The sequence below is a fragment of the Salvelinus sp. IW2-2015 genome, unplaced genomic scaffold, assembly GCF_002910315.2.
Source record: "Salvelinus sp. IW2-2015 unplaced genomic scaffold, ASM291031v2 Un_scaffold4086, whole genome shotgun sequence".
NCBI classification, from domain to species: domain Eukaryota; kingdom Metazoa; phylum Chordata; class Actinopteri; order Salmoniformes; family Salmonidae; genus Salvelinus; species Salvelinus sp. IW2-2015.
This window is the reverse complement of record NW_019945358.1, coordinates 31298-38483: the sequence shown is the minus strand read 5'-3', so window position 1 is coordinate 38483 and position 7186 is coordinate 31298.

Sequence of the window (7186 nt, the reverse complement as noted above, 5' to 3'; positions counted from 1 at the left end):
AGCCAGTGGTTAGAACGTTGGACTAGTAACCGAAAGGTTGCAAGATCGAATCCCAAGACTGACAAGGTAAAAATCTGTCGTTCTGCCCCCTGAACAAGGCAGTTAACCCACTGTTCCTAGGCCGTCATTGAAAATAAGAATGTGTTCTTAACTGACTTGCCTAGTTAAATAAAGGTTAAAATAAACATCAGTCCCAAGATTGTTACAACATCACAACAGTCCCAGATTGTTACAACAGTCCCAAGACTATGTTACAGCATCACCGTGAACATTGGAGCCAAATGATTTCTAAGGTTAAAACCCAAATGGCACCCTATTTCCTACATAGTTGCACTACTTTTGACCAGGGCCTTGGCACCCTATTCCCTACATAGTGCACTACTTTGACCAGGGTCTTGGCCCCTATTCCTACATAGTGCACTACTTTTGACCAGTGCCTTGGCACCTATTCCCTACATAGTGCACTACTTTTGACCAGGCCTTGGCACCCTAGTCCCTACTTAGTGCACTACTTTTGACCAGGGCCTTGGCACCCTATTCCTACATAGTGCACTACTTTTGACCAGGGCCTTGGCACCCTAGTCCCTACATAGTGCACTACTTTTGACCAGGGCTTGGCACCTTATTCCCTACATAGTGCACTACTTTTGACCAGGCCTTGGCACCTTATTCCCTACATAGTGCACTACTTTTGACCAGGGCCTTGGCACCTATTCCCTACTTAGTGCACTACTTTTGACCAGGGCCTTGGCACCTTATTCCCTACTTAGTGCACTACTTTTGACCAGGGCCTTGGCACCTTATTCCCTACATAGTGCACTACTTTTGACCAGGGGCCTTGGCACCTTATTCCCTACTTAGTGCTACTTTTGACTAGGGCCTTGGCCCCTATTCCCTACATAGTGACACTATTTGAATGGAGCCCTTTGGGTGACTATTGGAACCTGGGTGCCAGTTGGGGTGCATTCTAAAGAATAGATCACTCAAGGTAGGTAGAAGTTGTCTTCTACCACAGATCTAGGATCAGGTAACTTTATCCAAATCCTAACTGTTACCATAAGGGAACGTAAGATAGATCTGAACCTAGACCAGCGGTTAGGAAGCAACATCAACGTCCTCACAGATTGTCTGGAGGAAGCACAAATCACACTTCAGGGCCTGTCTTGTAGTAGGAGTGCTGATCCTGGATCAGGTCACCCCTCTCATATAATTTATTCATTATTATCCAAAAGGCAAAACTGATCTTAGATCAGCACTCTGAGACACTTAATGAATACTGGCCCAGTAGTGAATGAATACTGGCCCACATCTTAAAAGTGACAAAAATAGAAATCACTTAAAATGTCTCTCTGAAAAGCATTTCCTGCCATGAAATCATTCTAATGTATTTTTTATTTTTTGTGTTGTATGTTTGATTGTCAATTGTCATTTTTCATTTTAGTTCATTGCTATGACGTTTCAATAACACTTGTATTAACCTCAAAACATATAAAAATGTAGCTATTTATTAAAATCCTCCAAATAAAGCAGAAAACCTGGTGCTGCCTGTCATTATACATCTCTGCCACTAGATGGCACAGATCTATTATATTGGTGCGCCTGGGTCCTAAGTAAATATACGTTTGCCATTAAACAGACACTTTTATCCTAAGTGACTAACAGTCATGCGTGCATACACATTGTTTAGTATGGGTCATCCCGGGATTTGAACCCACTGTCCTGGCCGTTGCAAGCACCATGCTCTATCAACTGAGCTACAGTGGATCACAGTAGTATCTTCCCAGTGTAGTTACCTGGGGTGTATTCAGGGACGGGAAACCGCTCTGTGACCTGTTGCATGTAGAAATAGAATGAATAGATCTGGCACGATTCCCTATCCTGTCTGAAAGACAATCACTTCTGTTCTACGTGATACATTTCTATCAGGACGTTCTGTAACGTTACATCGTCTGAACAGTTCCATTTGGTGTTCTCTGGGTATCCATGGTAACCTGCTTTTTCACATTTCATTCATGTTGCCTTGCGTTCATTCATGTTTTATTGAAGAATTACAAAAAACACCCAGAACCCGTTTTCTCTCTGTGGCCCGCACACTCCAGAGGGGTTTCTGATAGTAGCTCTTCTGTAGGTTGGTCTGTAGTCAAGTCCTGGACCCAGCCCCAAGCCCTTTGCCCTTCGCCCAAGCCCTTCGCCCCAAGCCCTTCACCCCAAGCCCTTCACCCCAAGCCCTTCACCCCAAGCCCTTCACCCCAAAGCCAGCCTAATTGGTGGGAGGAATCGTCACTAAGCCGTTGGACAGAGAAATGGAGCCATCACCTATCCAATTCCCTCAGATCTGCATGAACAGGGTCTGGGCTAGACTAGGGGCTGGGTTGGTACTTCATGGGCTAGCTCTGGCTCTACCAGTCTACGTCTTGATCAGAGCCCACGGTATGTTTTGCCTGTGTGTGTCAGATATGGGGCATGAATGGGTAAGTTGGGCCTGTGGTGGGTCCCAGTTAGAGGATATGCTGGCCTAGAGCCGTGGTAAAGTTGTGGCTGTGGTGGGTCTCAGAGGATATGATGGTCCTAAAGCCGTGGTAAGTTGGACCGGTGGTGGTCCCAGTTAGAGATATGATGGGCCTAAAGCCGTGGTAAGTTGTGGCTGTGGTGGGTCTCAGAGGATATGATGGCCTAAAGCCGTGGTAAGTTGTGGCTGTGGTGGGTCTCAGAGGATATGATGGGCCTAAAGCCGTGGTAAGTTGGACGGGTTGGTGGGTCCCAGTTAGAGGATATGCTGGCCTAAAGCCGTGGTAAGTTGGACGGGGTGGTGGGCCCAGTTAGAGATATGATGGGCCTAAAGCCGTGGTAAGTCGTGGAATTAGTAGTGGCTAAGAGAGCACGGGTCCTAGTTGGATCCTGGGACTGGGTATGTTTTTGACCTGTGGTGGTCAGATCCGGGGTGTGGTGGGTCTGTGGTGGGTCAGATCCAGGTATGGTGGTCTGTGGTGGGTCAGATCCGGGTATGGTGGGTCTGTGGTGGGTCAGATCCAGGGTATGGTGGGTCTGTGGTGGGTCAGATCCGGGTATGTGGGTCTGTGTGGGTCAGATCCGGGGATGGTGAGTCTGTGGTGGGTCAGATCCGGAGTATGGTGGGTCAGATCCTGGGTATGTTGGGCCTGTGGAAGGGCTGACGGCTGTAACAGGGATGTAGGGGTTAGGAGACTGCACCAAGAAGTCCACGACTCGCTCCACGACCGTGTCGTCAAAGTGGTGCCAGCTGCTGGACAGGGGACTGTTGGCACAGGGCCGTGTAGTGACCCATTGTCCAGGTCTCCTGTTGTGGTTCTGGACGGAGGGGTGAGACACACACCGTGGATTCATGTGTTCATGTTGGCTGTGTGTTTTCCAGACAGGAGCTCAAGGTGTATGTATGTTGTGTTCACATGTGTAAGGTGCATGCGTGTCTTTCTGTGTGGGTGGGTGTATCACAGGAGCTGGTGGCTCATTAAACTGGGGGAGGACAGGATTTGTGGTAATGGCTGGAGTGAAATTGGTGGAATGGAATCAATACACATTTCCATGGGTTTGATGCCGTTCCATGTCTCCATTCAGTCATTATAATGTCCTCCCCTCAGTGGGGTGTGTGTGGTGTGTGGTGTGTGTGTGTGTGTGTGTGTGTGTGTGTGTGTGTGTGTGTGTGTGTGTGTGTGTGTGTGTGTGTGTGTGTGTGTGTGTGTGCGTGCAGGAAACTCACCACCATTGCTAGAGAGAGTAGCGTGGTGTGATTGGCTGAGGGCTGGACAGGAAGGGGTTAGGTCTAAACTGTCCAATGAGAAAACACGTTGTCCTCAACTTCCTCTTCTCACTCCCATGGCAACCAAAACTGTAATTCACAAAGGTTGTGTTATTTCTACAGTTGTCTCATTGAGATGCAGACAGCAGCAGCAGAGATGAAGTGTCTTGTTATTTACTGTATACTCTAGTGCATGGATTAGTTAGGTCTTCACCTCTAGTCAGTTGTACTTGCCTCTAGTTAGGGTTACATGACTCTAGTTGGGACTGGACGTTAGGGTACATTGATTCTAGTTAGGGTTACATGGACCTCTAGTTAGGTTCATGACCTCTAGTTAGGGGTACATGACCTAGTTAGGTTACATGGACCTCTAGTTAGGGGTTCATGAACTCTAGTTAGGGTACATCGACCTCTAGTTAGGGGTTACATGACCTCTAGTTAGGGGTACATTGTTTCTAGTTAGGGGTTACATGGACCTCTAGTTAGGGGTTACATGACCCTCTAGTTAGGGGTTACATGGACCTCTAGTTAGGGTACATGGACCTCTAGTAGTGTTACATGGACCTCTAGTCAGTGTTACTGGACCTCTAGTTAGGTTACATGGACCTCTAGTTGAGAATACATGACTCTAGTTGGAGGTTACAGACCTCAGTTGAGGTTACATGGACCTCTATTTAGGGGTTACATGGACCTCTAGTTAGGGTACATGGACCTCTATTTAGGGTTACATGGACCTCTAGTAGGGGTTACATTGACTCTAGTCAGTGTACATGACCTCTAGTTAGTGTTACATGGACCTCTAGTTAGGGTTACATGAACCTCTAGTTAGGGGTTACATGGACCTCTAGTTGGGGTTACATTGGACCTCTAGTTAGGGGTTACATGGACCTCTAGTTAAGGGTTACATGACCTCTAGTTAGGGTGTTACATGGACCTCTAGTTAGGGGTTACATGGACCTCTAGTCAGTGTTACATGGACCTGCTAGTTAGGGTTACATGGACCTCTATTTAGGGGTTACATGACCTCTAGGTAGGGACATGACTCTATTTAGAGGTTACATGGACCTTAGTTAGGGTTACATTGACTCGTAGTCAGTGTTATATGACCTCTAGTTATGGGTTACATGGACCTCTAGTCAGTGTTACATTGATTCTAGTTAGGGTTACATGACCTCTAGTTTAGGGTTACATGGACCTCTATTTAGGGGTTACATGGCACCTCTAGTTAGGGTTACATGGACCTCTAGTTAGGGGTTACATTGACCTCTAGTCAGTTTTACATGGACTCTAGTTAGGGTTACATGACCTCTATTTAGGGTTACATGGACCTCTAGTTAGGGTTTACATGGACCTCTAGTCAGTGTTACATGGACCTCTAGTTAGGGTTACATGGACCTCTATTTAGGGGTTACATTGACCTCTAGTTAGGGGTTACATGGACCTCTAGTTAGGGTTACATGGACCTTAGTTAGGGTTACATGATCATTTAGGGGTTAAACCTCTAGTTGGAGGTTACATGGACCTCTGTTAGGTTACATGGACCTCTATTTAGGGGTTACATGGACTCTAGTTGGAGTTACCATTGACCTCTAGTTAGGGTTACATGACCTTAGTTAGGGGTTACATACCTGTAGTTAGGGTTACGTTGATCTCTATTAGGGTTACAGGGAACTCCAGTTAGGGGTTACATTGACCTCTGTAGGGTTAACAGGACCTCTAGTTAGGGGTTACGTTGAACCCTCTAAAGTTAGGGGTTACATGACTCTAGTTTAGGGGTTACATCGACTGCTAGTTAGGGTACATGGACCTCTAGTTAGGGGTTACATGGGACTCTTAGTTAGGGGTTAACGGACCTCTAGTTAGGGTTTACAGTTGACCTCTAGTTTAGGGTTTACATGGACCTCTAGTTAGGGTTACATGTGACCTCTAGTTAAGGGTTACATGAACCTCTAGTTAGGGGTTACCATTGACCTCTAGTTAGGGTTACATTTGACCTCTAGTTAGGGGTTACTATGACCTCTAGTTAGGGTTACATGACCTCTAGTTAGGTTACATGACCTTAGTTAGGGGTTACATTGACCTCTAGTTAGGGTTACATTGACCTCTAGTTAGGGTTACATGACCCTACGTAAGGGGTTACATGGACCTTCTAGTTCATGTTACATTGACCTCTAGTAGGGGTTACATGGACCTCAGTTAGGGGTTACATGGACTCTAGTTAGGGTTACATTGACCTCTAGTTAGGGGTTACATGACCTCTAGTTAGGGTTACATTGACTCTAGTTAGGGTTACATTGACCTCTAGTTAGGGTTACTGACCTCTGTAGTTCATTGGACTTCTAGTTAGGGTTACATTGACCTCTAGTTAGGGTTACATGGACCTCTAGTTAGGTTAGGATTAGTAGGGGTCATTGACCTCTAGTTAGGGGTTACATTGACCTCTAGTTAGGGTTACATTGACCTCTAGTTTAGGGTCAGGGACCTCTTAGTTAGTGGTACATTGACATCTAGTTAGGGTTACATTGACCTCTAGTTAGGGGTACATTGACTCTAGTTAGGGGTTACATGCACCCTAGTTAGGGGTTAAGGACCTCTAGCTAGTGTTACATTGACCTCTAGTTAGGGTTACATGACCTCTAGTTATGGGTTACATGGACCTCTAGTTAGTGTTCATGACCTCTAGTTAGGTTACATTGACTCTAGTTAGGGGTTACAGGGAATCTAGTTAGGGTTACATGGACTCTATTAGGGGTTACAGGGCATTCTAGTTGGGGTTACTGGACCTCAGTTAGGGGTTACAGGGACCTCTAGTTAGGGTTTACAGGGACTCTAGTTAGGGGTTACATTGGACCTCTAGTTAGGGGTTACAGGGACCTCTATTTATGTTACATGGACCTCTAGTTAGGGTTACAGGACCTCTAGTTAGGGGTTACCATGGGACATCTAGTTAGGGTTACATGGACCTCTAGTTAGGGGTTACAGGGACCTCTAGTTAGGGTTACATGGACCTCTAGTTAGGGTTTCAGGGACCTCTAGTGGGGGTCATGGACATTCGTTAGTTTGGGGTTACAGGGACCTCTAGTTAGGGTTACATGGACCTCTAGTTAGGGGTTACAGGGACCTCTAGTTAGGGTTTTCATGGACTCTCTAGTTAGGGGTTACAGGGACCATCTATAGGGGTTTTACATAGGACCTTAGTTAGGTTACATGGCACCTCTAGTTAGGGGTTACAGGTCCTGGACCTCTAGTTAGTGTTACAATTGGACCTCTAGTTAGGGTTACAGGGACCTCTAGTTAGGTGTTACATGGAACCTCTAGTTAGTGTTACATTGACCTCTAGCGTTAGGGTTACATGGACTCTCTAGTTAGTGTACAGGACCCTCTGAGGGATGTAATAGTATACATTGAAAC